Below are 15,598 nucleotides of genomic sequence, written 5' to 3' on the forward strand. Positions count from 1 at the left end.
GTACTTTCTAAAAAAAAGGGCCATGGAACCAACTGTGTTTGTCATTCACCGTAAGAAACTTTCTTGAAGAAATCCCCTTCACTGAGCTTTTAAATATTACACGTTGCATCTTCCATTATCTTTCTGGGGGATCTTTGTATTATTTGCACAAGGGCATAAAAATCATTATTTGATCTCATTAATTTGGACATACGATGGAATGTGACCAACTCCAGTGCTGTCCCCTGCTGTAATGGTCAAACTCTGGCATTTAATTTCATTTTTGTTGCACTGGAGCACCTCAAGCAATGGGGAAACGTGAGGTCATGAACTAGCTGGCACTCGGGAATGCGTTTCACAGAAATACAGTCTGGAAGACTCACAGAAACCAACATATGCTATGGCCTGTCATGGAAGCAGGGCCCTGAGGAGCACAGCCCCGAGGTGCAGCACCCGGAGGTGCAGGGTGGCCTCACCACGTGTCACAGCGGGCCTGGAGGCCTCCAGCAAACACGCCCGCCTACCCCTGCTGTTTGAGGGCTGCTGCGGGGCGGCCCATGCTGCAGTGAGCCCCCCCTCGCCGCGGGGCGGCCCCCCGCTGCAGCCCCGGGGTGCAGGCCCCACGCACCCCGCAGCCGCCTCACCTCGGCCTCCGGGGCCGGCCCAGCTCCTCCGCGGGCAGGTGCGAAGCCGGCGCAGAGCTGGGCCTTCGTCCCGCAGTACCTGCGGAGGCGCGCGGCCGGCAGGTTAGTCCGTACCGGGGGCCACCGCTCGTTGCGCCATTTTGTGAGAAACTCGGGGCGCACAAATCCCGCCCGCCCGCCCGCGGTGGGGCAGCCCGGGGGTCCGGCCGCTGCCACCTCCGCCCACCGGCCGAGCAGGACCCTGCGAGCGGCGAGCGCCGCCGGGCGTGGAGGCCGGCAGGCAGCCCCGGGGGCAACCGAGCGGCGGCGGGCGCGGGCCGGGGCGGCGGGGCTGAGGCGGGGCGGGGGACGCCGGGGCGGGACCCCTGAGGCGCGGCGGCGGCCGGGCTATGCGCCATGCAGGTTCCCGGGCGGCCCGCGGTATTCTCGCACGCAGCTTCCCGGGCCCAGCAGCCGCCTCGGTGTGTGGCGCTGAGGCAGGCACACAAAAGAGCGGCTGCAGCTGCCCCCGCGTCCCCGCCGCGGCGCGGGGTGGGGACCGGCCCCGCCGCTGCCAGCAGGGGTAAGGAGCAGGGCCGCGGGGCGGGGGACCGGCGGCCGGGAGTGGTCGCGGGGAGCGGCGGCTCCGCCAGGGGTGGGGCGGCAGCATCCTTGCGGGTCCCCTCAGGGGAGCGGGGAGCCCGCGGGGCCGGGCGGGCGCTGAGGGGACGCCGCGGCCATCCCCGCCCCGCGCCAGCGCGGACCTCGCCCCTCTCGACACCGTGCCCGGGGGCTGCGCGCCCCGCCAGCAGCTGCCCCCGCCTCAGCCCCGTCCTGCGGCAGCCGGGCAGGCGGACGGCGAGCCGGGGTGCAGGGGAGCCCCTCGGCACGGCGCGGCGGCGGGGGGCGCCGGCACAGGGGGCTGCCGCCCGCATGTCCCTGCTGGCGCCGAGCCGCTCTCCTGCCCGCCTCGGTGGGGGGAGCCGCGGCGCCGCCACCTCCTGTCAGCCGGCGAGCTGGCCGTGGCCGGGCTGCGCCGGGGAACGCTGCCTGCCCGCCCGCCACCGGCTGCCCGCCACCCATCCCGCCGGGCCGCCCCGAGCCCCGCCGGGCCGCAGCGTCCGCTTGCGGTACTGCGGGAGGCGGCGGCGCTGCGCCCCCCGCCGCCGGGTGGGAGGGCGGGAGGCTTGAGCGGCCGCGGCGGTGCGAGGGGCCCGCAGCGCTGCAGCACCGCCGGGAGTTTGGTTCTGCCTTCGTGCCTCCGGTGCAGCGCACGGACCGGAGCTCTTCCTGCACTCGTCCCGTTCCCTTCATCCTGAGGAGCTGCTCGATCAAATACTTGATTTTTGTCGGGATAAACGGCGTGAGACATTATAGCATGGGCCGATTCCCAGTTTTGATCAGTTTTTTGAATATGATGGGGGGGTGGGGGGGGGTGTTGCCGTAACAAAAGGGGTGGGGGTGGGGGAGAGGGGAAGGGAATGCTGTGTTTGGAGCCGCATCTTGGAAAGGCAGAGACTGGCTTATTTTGCCTCAACTAGCAGCCGGCGCTTTCAGAGTTATGTACTTTGCATCCTCAATGTCGTTTTGGTGGTTGTTGCATGCTAGTGAGGGCATACAAGAAAAGAAATGTAAATAAAGTCAGGAGATCATACGGTGTCCATTGTATAGAGATAATCTGCATTGCACTGATGTTTAAGAAAAGTCTTAAATTGCTGTCACCAGTTTGGGTAAAAAATGCGAGTAGTGTTCCAGTTGTATTACCTGGTCAAGGCCATCCTATAGTCTCCCAGGAATTCCCAGGAAGGGCTGGGAAGTCCATTTGCAGAATAATATTTCATGTATTATGCCTGTTACCCAAGAATACCTCATTACTCAACCAGCAGAACTGAAAAACAGAAGCAACTGCTATTGCAGTTTTACATGGTTGTGTGTAAGCAATAGTATTTCCACGTAAGGTAATTTTAAAAGGCAGGAATTTTAGTCTAATTCTTTACTGCCACTTAAGTAAAAACACAGTACATGCTGGTTGTCCATGCGTTGAAAATCATAACATTGAAGTTTTATGTTAAAGCACAAGATTGTAATTTATCACTGTATAGTCCAGATTCTCCTCTGTACGGGACAGACGAGGGTGAAAGAGCTTTTCTTTCTGTATGTTGTTCTATGAGCACTGAGCTACTAAAGGGGAAGCCACTGTCCTTACTCCACTCTGGGCTCACAGGATTTCAGGCTGCAGGCTTGTTCTTGTATATCTTGGTTGTTGGGCTTCCTGAATCTAAATTTTCCGATAGTTTAGCCCTTATCTGCACTTGGAAATACCAAAACCTATTTTTAAAAATGCAGTGTTGCTTCTAATCAGCAGCTGCATAATTTCTGCCCCTTGATCCTCTGATCATAAAATGTTCTTGAAAAGGCTGTAGGTGCTCAGCTCTTCTGGTGAAAATCTTAAGATACTAAGGAAGAATCTCGAAAAGCATTTTTTGTGCAGTTACTTGGGTAATGCCTGTTCAGGTTGGAGACTGGACATGAATTTAAACAAGAGCTAGGTCTTTAAAAAGTGACCTTTGCTTAAGGCTGTGAACATGAGAAACCACTTCAAGAAGCATAATTTTACCATCTCTGCAATTGTTCTGATAAGAACATTTGCTAAGAAATAATTTGTGAAAATACCATGGTTTAAACGTCTTCCAGTTTATATTCCTGTGCCAAAGGCAGGGAAATCTAACAAGAAGTCATCTGTTCCAGGCTGCCAGCTCGCAGAGAGAAATACAGAAGATCCTGATTTTGTCCAGAACAAAATCTTGGTTGTAGCCTTTGAACACATTGAGTTTTAGGTGCTTTTGCAGACTTTTTATATCCATTTCCCTTGTAATCTGTGTTTAAATAAACAAGGCAATGCCTTTGTGGTTTAAGCCATTACAATGATAGTGGCTGGGGAGCAGCCGTGCCAGGAAGGCCCAGAGGTCCTGCTGAACAGCAAACTGCACGTGACCCAGCCATATACCCTGGCAACAAAGGCAGCCAGGAGCATCCTGGTCTGTATGGACAAGAGTGCAGCCAGTAGATCAAGCGAAGGTGCTGTCCCCCTCTATTTATCATTCAGTAGACCACATCTATGATGCTGTGTCTGGTTTTGGTCCCCTCTGGTACAAGGAAAATACTAATGAACTGGAGTTCCCCAGAGGCCACCAAAGTGGTGGGGCTGGAGGCCACGCTCTGTGAGGAGAGGGCGAGGGAGTGCGACTTGCTCAGCCTGCAGAAAGGGAGGCTTTGGGGGACCTAGCAGCAGCCTTCCAGTACTTAGGAGGTCTTCAGGGAAGTGGAGCCAGACTCATCACAGCAGTACATGGTAGGGAATGAGAGACAATAGGCATATGTTGAAATGAGAGGTTCAAACTACATATAAACAGAACTTTTTGTCCCAGAAGGACAATTGCAAATGGGAACAGGTTGCCCAGTGAGCTTGTGTGGTCTCTGTCCCAGGAGATTTTTAAGACCAGACTGGATAATGCCCTGAGGAACCTGATCAGGCCTCACGGATGACCCTGGCTTGAGCAGTGTGTTGGACAACAGACCTCTGACATTCTTTCCGACCAGAATTGTTCTGTGATCCTGTGAACAGTTGTATGTTTGTGCTCATCCATACATGGTACAAGAAGCAGATGTGTTTCTAGAAGTCAGAGGGGTTTTTTAGAAAGAACTAGAGCTTCCATTCTAGGGCTAATCCTTGCATCTCAACAAAGATGGAGTATAATATCAGCATGATACATTGGCCTCTATTGCCCGTGTAATAGTACATTACTATTAGGACAAACTAATACCTTACTATAAGCCTCCCTATTGCTTGAAATACTATTCTAATATAAATATAAACAGAATGAAGAACATACTTCTTGCAAGCAAGAACCTTTCTATGTAGTATTTTTTGGCACTCTTGTGAGGCAGTTAAAGCCTTGCAACATTAGTGCAAGAGACATAATGGTAGTTCTTACAGCTGAAGGAAATAAAGCACTGATGCAGTCTCATGCACTTCACAAGTTAAGAGGAAGAGCTGGAAGCAGAATCAGAATTCATGAGTTTTTAGACATTCCAGAAAACATGCAATTGCTGAGTCAAATGTTCATTATAAGTACTTTGGATACTTGCAAATGCTTTTAGTCTACTGCAGAGAACATTAAAATGCAAGTGGGTTTTTTTTTTGGTGTTTTTCTTTTTTTTTTTTTTCCTGAGGACCCATTTTCCCTTGAGAGCTGTGTGAAAAGCAGCTCAAGAAAGCATCATGTGTTTCTTGAAGTGTTCAGTGCTGTAGGCTTGTGCTGCCTGCAGAAGCTGAACATGCAGCACTTAGGCTGTATCATGGCATCCATGAAAAGAGGGCTTTTGTTCCAATTCTTAGTTTTGTCTGACCTTAAGTCTCATCTTGGCTAATGATAGTGTTCTCAAGAAGAAAAGTCTTATACAACTGGTAAAAACACACATAGAATGAACTGTTTGTTTCTGATGCTGGTAGGTAAACGCACTGTCATTTGAGTACATGATATTCCTTTTTTGTTGCAGTATTTACTGTCTTCATTCACCTGCTGCAGCAGAGGAAGGTGACTTGCACTTCAAAAGGAGTAAGTTAGAGCTGAGCAGAGACTGATACAGAACACTGGGGGATTGATAGGTACTTCCACCTAAGCAAAAGAGGGAGAACTAGAAGCTGTGTAGGTAGGGATGACAAGGATAAGTATCATTGTTCTCCGATGACAGGGTTGCATGAAATACTGCTGGAGATGCATATCCTGTAGTATACTCATGCATGAAGGGATCATTTTCTTTTGAAATAAAGTAAATGAAGAGGAAAGGAAAGTTGGCAGAAAGGTATATAAAAAATCTTGGAATGGAGAAATATGTCGGTTATAACCAGTGTGAGGTTTGGAGTCTAGATAAGGATTTTCAAATAGCAGTGCTTCTGCAATGCAGACATCTGTGCATACCTACCTGGACTACCAGTGGGAGCTGTACGGAGGAGTATTGGGATAGCTGTCTGTTTTGACCTATGAAGATGAAGTTTTTCTTCAGAAAATAGTGCTTCTAGTTATGAAGATTCAGCCACGTAGGAGTAACTTGTTGTTTTTGTTATTGTTACTTAGAAATCAGGTTGAGTATTTCCATTCTATTAATTGAATGAAGTAGGTTTTGAACTTTGTTTGATACAATGATGTTGGGAATATTTGTGCGCATGTTGCCAGCTAGCATTATTTCCAGACTTCTGTCTTTCCTTTTACTTTCTGAGAGATCCCCTTCACAGACGCACTTGTCAACCTTTGCAGAAGTTCCTCTCCTCAAGTCAGTTATACTGTAACACTGATCATTTTCAAAGAGTGAAATCTGCTGGTTTTATTCCTTAAAATGTTTCTGCAAGAGAGAGGCCTGACCTTGGAAGTTTTCTTTTGTATGTCATCTACCTTTGTGTGTTAAGGGTTCACTGGCTAAATCCTTGAAGAAGTTCTTTCACCTGAGCACAGTGGTTAGATTTACATAAGAATTTCATAACGTGGTCATAGCAGGCAAGTTACTTTCTACTGTCAAGAGTATAGCAGCGGCTTCTTAAGAAGAACAAACAAGCAGCTCACAACCCAACATAATAGTTTTGTAACACTAACCATGAGTGGCAACACTGTTCTGGTGCGTGTGCAGATCTGGACACATGACCACTGTAGTCCAGAATGCCGAGTGGTGTTGTCTAACATGGGAATGTAAGACTTCCTGGGTTTACTTCCATTTTCTCCAGTAAGGTGTTTTTCTTGCTGTGACTGTAGAAGAGTCATCTCTGCTTTCCAGTTGTTCCACTTCGGATTTCTTGTGAGTGACAGCCAAGTGATTATCTTGGCAGGACACTGCAGGGTTCTCCCAGGGATTTAGTGAGATAGTAATGCCAGTAAAAATTGAACAGAAAATTCATATTTTAGCAGATAAACAGAGATGGAGAATTCATATTCTTATGTGTAGGCTTTCACCATTCCATCTCACTGTGTTAAGAGCCTGAGTCCGCAGAGAGAGCTTCATTCAGCTGAGGTTTTAAGAATGACATCAGAATGATCCCCTGGGATCACTATGTGGTCTGTTCCTGTGGGTAAGCTGCTGAAGAAGTAAGTGTAGGAATAAATGTAGAAGACCTTGGATATCTTGGTGTTCTGGCATTCTAACAGTTGATGTAAACCTTAATTACACTACAAACTAGCAACAGAGAGCAGTGACAATGTCACCTCAATTCTGTACAAACATACTGTGCCTACCTTTGGGTAGTGCCCCTCTGGAAGGGGCTCCTTAAGTATCCTGCCATGCAGAAGACTGCTGGTCTCATGCAAAGTGACCCTGTAGCACCCCAAAATTCTCAGTCACAGGAAGATTTCATTACAGCATTTCATACTATGGAAGAAACAAAGTGCATCAAAAGCCAGGTGGAAGCAACTCATGTCACAAAGCATTTGTGACAGGGCAGGCACTTTTGAAGTGGTTATGGTAATAAAAGTTGGAGAAAGCTCATGTTCTCCTTAAGGGAGAGACCTGTAGACCTGTAAGTGCTGGGTTACTTTAGGAGTTCTAAACTGATTAGAGGAATAAAATTAGCGTATTGGAAAGCAAGGGAACATGAGAGGAAGAAAGGAAAGGAGGAGGGAAACAAGACAACATCTGTATTGATGGTAGTGGTATGTCTGTATATGAAAATACCCTGAGGAGGAAGAGGAAGTGACAGGAATTTTTGAAGTGCAGGCTCTGAAAGAGTGAATGTTTAGGTAGAAGTAGGGAGCCTGAATGAAACAGAATCAAGGTGATACCTGCCTCAAATTGTATGAAACACAAGACTCTCAAGTCATCAGTGTGCTGTCTACAGTAAACCAGGATAAACAACTACCAAGGAACAAAAATTTCAGGCTCCATGTCTGTCTGTTGGTTTTTTTGGGTTTTTTTTTGGTGCTGGATGGTTCCAAACACATTCAGACAAGTGCTTCTAAATAGCATTTTCCCCCCCTCTATACAAGTGATAACATAGGGTGAGTGAGAAGCCCAAGGTCCACAAGGACAGCACCTGTCTAAGCAGTATTGCAGGAACCTCCCCAGAGGAGTAGCAGTGTTTGGCATTCAGCGAAATAGCTGATCTTTATGTGGGAGAAAGAATAATAAACTAAGATTCCCACACAGCCTTCCACATATTTAATGCCTTCATGCACTAGATAGAAACAAAGGTACTTGGGTGGACTTTCTGTCACCCAGTGTGCCCTTCAAAACCAGAATATCATCTGCTGTACTTTGCTGGTTAGCCTGTCTTTCTAGGGAGTCTCAGAAGTGCTAGATAACTTTGTCGTTTCCTGCCCCAGCAAAATGGTAATATATTCCTGAGTGCCTCCTTACTGAAGACTGGAGCAGCTAAAGAGAATGAAGGTTGGACAGACCAGATTCTGGTCTGGAATGACATAGGATTTACATCCCCCCCTCCATCACCAAGAGTGAAATGACATCAAGCAGCTGATGTTGCTCTCTAGAATCACTGCTACCAGCTACTACAAAAATATCATTTCAGTGCAAGGGCAAGTGCACCCTTTTGGTTTAGTCAAATCTTAAAATAGGCCTCAAAATTCACACTCTAAAAGCCAAGAGAGATGTCTTTTCAACACATCAGGGAGAGCACATGGAGATGGGATTGCTTGTTTCTTGTTCAGAAGCAAGATTGCTTCAGAGCTGCTGTACTCATATATATATATATATATACCCACACCAAATCACTCTCCTGGGAATGAAATATTGTATTAAACACTGTTACTATGCATATCCTTCCCCCTCCCTCCCCCCCTTTGATATTTTCTTCTAATCTGTAGCTTTTCTGTCTATTAAGAGTGGTCATCCTGACTGCTACCAGATTTTACAGGGTTGCTGTGTTGTCTTGAGTTTCAAAGACCACTACATCTACTGATGCAGGAATAGTCGTAAAGGCAGTTACACAAAGAACACAAACGTTTCTACTCTTATAAACTGATCCAGTATGGGAAAGAAGCAGACTTGCCTCTGTTCCAAATTCTTACTATGCAGCATAGCATGTTGTTGCCATGCTACCAGAACTGCTTGCCTTGATATTTAAATTTACCCTTAAAAGATTTGTATTTAAAAAAGAGTGAACTGTTGACAGTACATTGAAATATAAAATAACCTGACAAGATGTAAGCCGTGTCGCCAATTTGTTCGTGTATTTTTGACCTCTACATGTTTTTATTTTTCTTCCTGAATAAACCCCAACCATAATAACAAATCTTAGAGATGAACAAACCAATTAAATATGGAAAGGTTCTGTTTGTTAGTGTAATAAATGTTTATATCAAGGGAGGAGTATGAATTACAGTTTCAATACTTAACAAAAATGTGCATTTTGCCAACCTCAGTAAGTGCCTCTTGCTATCCTTCGTAGTCTCTGATTTAGCACTACAGAGGGAAATTGGAGTAGTTATATTTTCTTATTATTGCTTGGTTGTGAAAGAGAAAGGAATGCTGTTTTTATATATATATTTATATATATATAGACATGCACACACACACACACAATGTCCTTTAGGCACAAAATCATGTGTTACTGGAAGACAACCCTTGATTAGAGATAAGGCAGCTTTAAAAAGAAACTTATCCCTGTGATATTCTTAGCTAGTCAATCAGCGTGGCTTTAATTATGTAGAAGTATTTGATGTATTATGGCCCAGGAGATAAGAGCTGTTGCATACTGGATGATAGAAAGGGAAGGAATTCTGTTGGTGACTAGAAATTCCATGCTCAGTGCTGCATCAGAGGCATAAAATGAGCGGTGGAGGGGAAAACTTCCTGATTTGCATTGCATTTCTGATTCCAATATTATGAAGGCTGTTGGTGGCAGAATTCTTCATTCCTGGTAAATGACTACCTGCTTCCTTGATGGAAGACTTGCCATGAAAAATATCTGTGGTATCAGGAGTGTGCCTTTAAGTCAGTTGTGTTTGGTTTGGTTTTGGGTTTGTTTGTTGTTTTTTTTTGAGTAAATAATTCATGGTTTTGTGTTTCCAATGGCGGATAGAAATCTCCTCTGTTCTTCCGTGAGTAAAAGGCACAGAAGGTGTCTGTTATGATACTTGCTGTTTTCAGTACTTGGACAGAGACCACCTTAGGGGTTTTAGCAGCTCTGTTCCACACCTATCTGCAGTGATAATAAATTATGTCTACAGCATGTGTTTCATCAGATATTTGTCCTCGATTTATTCAACTCATCATAACTGGACCCACCAACTAGCAGATGACCTAATTAGTAATAATGATTTGGGGGGGAAAAAAGTGCTGTTAAGATTATATTACTCTAGGGATGAATAACATTGTGTCAGTTTTATTGCAGCATAAGATATATATGTTGGTACTGTAATTCTTTTGTACTGTCACGCAAGGTAAGATTTAGCTTTTGAACTTCTTATCAGGAAGTGTCAAAGCAAAGGAAATAAATGTGATGGCCCTGTTTTCAGACAGGGAGTCACTGAAACGCCTTGCCCAGGATCATTCACCCTGCTGGGTGACTGAACTGGGAACGATACCAAGAACCCTAGAAGAGCTGCCTAAAGGGATAGCCACTGTTCTGTCTTAGCCTGGTTTTTTCTTTGTACGGTAGCATTTAGGAGAATAACAAACTGTTAGCTGATCTGTTTTCTGTCTTACAAGTATCTTTCTCACATTTTAGTACAATAATTATTTACTTCACGAGAAGGCACTTTGTGCAAAACATAGTAAAGAACCTTAGTAATCTATGCTTTGCTTCCTAAAGACTGGAATGGGGGAAAACTGAGGGGGGGTGGGGATTTATTACAGTGCTGTTAGCCCTTTGGGACAGTATTATTTTTTTATTTCCTGTGCCTATCTGTATATTTGTTTTGGAGGTTTTAAATCACAGTTTAGTAAAATATCTGGCTTATTCTTGAGCCAACATGGATTTAACTTAAATTTGTTAACCCTTTTTAGTGTTCGGAGTCTTAACAATATTTCATGGTTTAGTTAAGGCTTCAGCTGCTGGCGTGTGAGAATTGCAGCTTCGAGTTTCTACTCACATAGGCTCCAGGAATGAAGAAACTGTGAATGCGTACTTTAAACATCTGCGGACAATATGATACTTTTAAATAAGTTTGGAAGTCTGATTGGCAGTGCTATAGCAGTTGTAGTGGAAATAAGTTCCTTAATATTAACCAGCATCTGTTTGGATGATATAAGCTTGAGTTACTGGTTTTCTTTCTGATGGTACTTAACATTTTTATAACCATTCATAATAGATATAAACAAGCCAAATGCCGTCCAGAGTTTCTGAACCTGCTGTTTTATCAGTAAATAGTCCATGGTGTTACATATTCTCATCTGTGTAATGATAATCCTGATTAAATTAATGTAGTAATTAAGGTAATGTAATAACCTACTGTAGTACTGATAAATACCATCACGAGGTTGGGAAACATGAAATCTGTATGCTGCTGCTCTACGTTTCCCACCTTGAGCTCTGGCACAATGAATCTCATCTTTTGACAGGATGAAATCCATATTGCCTTTAAGGTGATACCTCTCTCATCATCAGGTGAACTTGTGATTCTTAACTGGGGCTGGCAAATGAGGCTGACCCTAGCTGACAACTTGTGACACGTTGGTCCCATCGACACAATCATTGTCATCTCCAGCGGGACTGATAGTAGTCCTTCCTCCTCCTCTTTGCTTCAGCCCAGCCTGTGAGGCTCAGCAGGAGCGGGTTCTCTTGCTGAGCTGCATGCCAGACTGCCTGGCACAGGATGCGTGCTGAAGACTGCAGAGAGCCCCACATGCCATGAAGGCAAGCAATGGGGGAAATTCAAACAGGAAATTTTAAACAGTACAGTTTGAAGATTTCCATACATGTGGAACTAAACTAAACAACACAGTAGCACACCAAATGAAATGGAGGTGCTTGAAAAAAATATTTATTGTGGTGGAGCCTGTGAGCCAACAAAGTGTATAGGAGCCATTTGTGGCAGGTGTTTACAAAGATGGCAGTAGACTGTCATTGCTCAAAAGACTGACCTATCTAAATAGACTCAATGGTTTGGTATCTTATGTTTATGTTTACCTGATAGAGGAAAAGAATATTGCAAGAGTGTAAAAATGTGGTACAGAGCCAATAGAACCTTATATTATGGTAGAGATAGAGTTTGAAACACTGGATTTAATCAATAACACACAGACCAAACATTTGCTGAAAACTTGGAATAATAGGTATGTCTATAATTATCAGTTAAAATAGCTTAAATGTACTTAACTGGAAAATCTCAGTTTGGTTTTGCTATTTAGTTGAATTTTACTCTTAACCTTCTTGCTGGCTTAAACTATGAGGATAAAAATAATTACCTTTATAAATGAATGTATTAAATAATTTGCCTATGTAAATATGAATAGCATGTGGAAAAAACGTTCTCTGCCACAGAGACTAGAAAAGGATGGCATTGTAGTTATTACACTATTTCCATTATTGTTGTTGTTCTTGACCAGTACTGTGTCAATGTGTGGGTGTGTTTTTGTTTTTTAAACAAACTGCCCAAAGTCCACTTCATTCATCTGTCACTTGTGGACTGACTTACAGATTTTTAAGCTCTTTGTGGCAGGGATGTCTGCAGAATACTTAACATAATGAAATCTTGGTTAATGGACTTTTCCACAACACATATAATTTAGGATTTATTTGCCCCCAGCTGACAGTTGTTACCATAGCAAATACAAGATGAAGAATTAAGTGGAAAGGAAAATACTGTGTGACTCTTCAGGGCTGGAATGTGATAGATACCAAAGGGCACAGAATTTGATTATAGCTGTGCAATGCTAGGCTATATATGATGGTAGAAAGTTGTATCCTGCAGGGAAGTCTTCTAAGTGCCTGCCAAAATCCATTGGAAAATTGCAGGGAAGGTCTGCACCGTGTTAGGTAGTTCTACAGTTGTGGGCAACTTCTGTTACTAAGGGACTGCGCGTATCTTTGCAGTTCAAGTGGCGGGAAGCTAACCTTTGATTTGAATTGTGTGTAGTCAGCTGCATTTCAAGACCTTGGTTTTGCTACAAGTTACAAACTTCTCTGCAGTACTCTGGTCCCCCAGGATGTCCCACCAGCTCCCGGCAGGACTAGGGCTCTGTGGGAAGTTCTAGTTACCACTAGGAGGCTGCCACGGTGTAGTAGTTCAGACCATAATAATTAGGCTTAGAAAGATGAAACCTAGTTGGCATAATGATAGAAAAAACAGGAATTTTTCCAATTGTTAGAGGAATTAGCCTACATTTGACTTTCCTAATGAGCACAAGTATATAACGTGTAGCATTCTGTAAGGATCATATTCCGCCAGCCACAATACGTTGTACCATGTATATGTATTTGCTACTGTAGACAAGACATTACTTGTTCTAAACTTTATACCAAAATTTATACACATACTATCCTGAGCATCAGTTGAAGATGAACCGATCTGTTTATGAACAAATAATGAAAACACTGAAGAGTAAGTATTAGTGAGACTCATATTGCCATTTCCATTCTTGCCTTAGTAGCTACTTGCTGCATGTTTAGTGATGAGAGATGCAGAGTACTGAATTGAAAAATTCATCGATAAATAAAAAATAGACTGACTCATAATGTACCAGCGTGATGTCTCAGGTGAGGTGTTTCAGTGATTTATCAACTCTTTCATTTTGAAAAAAAAAAACATACTTCTTGAAAGTGTTACAAAATGCATAGCTACATTTACCGAGAGCCTAGGAAATGTACTGTTTATTTAAATACGTTAAGCAAAACAGAATTATCTTACGATAAATGCAATAACATGCAGGGGAAATCCTTGTTTTCATACTAGTTTTTATGTCTATTTCTAGAGCTTCATTAATGTTCCCCTAACCCTTTGACAGCCAGTATGACACCAGTAAGGTAACAGGCAGATATGGAATGTAAGGCTTCCTGTGTGTAGGTGTCTTCCGTGCTGCTACCCAGCTATAACTTTCCCTTGTAGTGGGGTACAGCAACCTTGCACTGCAGGATTGATGCCTTTTATCCAATAGATCTGTTACATATGTTTGTTTCCCATGTGATACCATTATTTTACATGCTGCACTTAGGCCAGCTGCAGTCCATAACAAATCTCTTGTTTAGGTCAACTGCAGATCTCATTAACCCTGCTGACACTGCATCCGATTCAACCACAGGGTATGCTTACTGATGAGAATGGCTGAAGCTGTATTAATACTTTTTGGAATATTGCATAATAGTGAGTTTTTAGACGCCTTCCTGTTCTGTGCCGCATCGTTGCCTACTTAGCCTGTCAGTTTCTGATAGGGAAAGTATCTACATGTGTGTGAAGAAAAAAAAAATCAACCCAAACCCCAGGCTTAAAGTCTCCAAATAGTTAGGATTTTGGTAGATCACTCGACCTCTCAATGTTCCCATCTCTAGCAGAGTGCAGGATGGCAGAGAAGGTAATGAAAGGGTAGCCAGCTATTGTCTCTTGTACTTCCCTGAAGTAGTTACTGAGCCTGGAGGAATGACATGCGTACAGTCAAAGACTGTTCAAGAGGTGTAATCTAAAAAGATAAAAAGAATATAGTATAAGCTGCCAAAGGCTCATGCCAATCTGATCTACATTTTCTGCTCTAATATTTGTGTTTACTTTTATTTTCATAACAACAATATTTCAGCTTTATCACAAACCTGTAGAGGGCAGGATCTAGAGTCCCCAGTGCTTCAAACAGTTGCTCTCCCTGTAACAACTGGCAAAAGTGAGATAAACGTTCAGTTACGAATGTCTGAAGGAGAATGACTGCTTCCTCAGACGTTCAGGAGGCTGACGTTATAAGGGGAACTATGCTCAGGAGTGGTTCATCTATTGAGGTTTCATCTCCCAGCAACAGACTTTTTTCTTTTTTTTTTCCTTGAATCATAAAGATTCCATTGTGTTGGTACAGAAATCACATAGTCAAGATGCCTTTTTCCAAAGGTGGTCAGAGACTTGAATAAATATTCAGTCCCTTCCTCTTCTTACCAGAACCACCCAGGATCAGGAGTTAAGCCAACACTTTTTGATGCCCTACTTTCTCTGAGGAAGCTTAAGTCAATTTTCAGCAACTTCTCCAACTAGACAAGATCCACATGCCTCCCTTCTCCTTTACAAGCCCCTAGGATCTGATGGGATAAGACTTGTGCATTGAAGCCTAGGCAGCTAATGATGTCTGGCTTATGGCTTTAAGTGGAGCCTTTGAAACAACACAGTACCTACAGTTTCAGCACAGAAAATTGTGTTCAGTCAAGGATTTCACTTGAACTTTGCCTGCACATTTCTCAAAAAGGATCTCTCCACCTTTACTGGAAAACTACTTCAAACTAGAGTAGGCAGTGGGTTTTTGTGGCAATCACTACTGTTTGCAAAGCACTTGAGTGAAGAGCTGTCTCTCTGAAACCTCAAGACTTTCCTAAAACTGGCACTTGGAGCAGACTCTATCTCCTTACCAAAGATTACTGTCAGAGTCCATGAAGTGCCACCAGTTGTCCCCCTGCCCTTCCACTCAGCTTCATTGCTCCCCAAAGAGAAACAGTGTCATGTTTTGGAAGTTAGCAGGGACTTCACAGTGTGTGTTCACTGAAGGATGAATGCTGTTTGTTCTTTCTGTAGCGTCAGAAAAGAAACAAAGCTTTGAAATCTGTTCAGGCAATAATGATACTGAGTGAGAAAAAAATATGTAAAACATAGTTCCATCCTCCACAATAAAAGATAACTGTCTTTGATATCGCAGTTTCATGACTAGAAATCTGCACAGAGTAGTCATTTGCTTATCTGCTCAAAGCTTTTACGTAATTGGTACTTTCTCATCTTCTGTCTGTAAATTACAGGCAGTCATTGGTGAAATATCTTGAGTAACACTCTTCGGGTCAACTGCTTTGCATATATATAGAGCTACATACCTGG

General features: G+C 44.1%; 1 protein-coding gene across 5 annotated transcripts in view; it reads left to right on the plus strand.

Annotated features, from left to right (window-relative positions):
- Positions 1 to 1,029: 1,029 nt before the first annotated feature.
- Positions 1,030 to 15,598, plus strand: part of APBA2 (amyloid beta precursor protein binding family A member 2) — a 106,313-nt gene continuing 91,744 nt past the window's right edge. For 4 of the 5 annotated variants that reach the window (XR_008748937.1, XM_055814925.1, XM_055814946.1 and 1 more), the window contains exon 1: positions 1,030 to 1,185. The gene's annotated coding sequence lies outside the window, so the exon portion shown is untranslated. The remainder of the gene's footprint in view (positions 1,186 to 15,598) is intronic. The other variant, XM_055814936.1, reaches the window with a different exon arrangement.

Source organism: Falco peregrinus, chromosome 1 (assembly GCF_023634155.1).
Source record: "Falco peregrinus isolate bFalPer1 chromosome 1, bFalPer1.pri, whole genome shotgun sequence".
Lineage (NCBI taxonomy): Eukaryota > Metazoa > Chordata > Aves > Falconiformes > Falconidae > Falco > Falco peregrinus.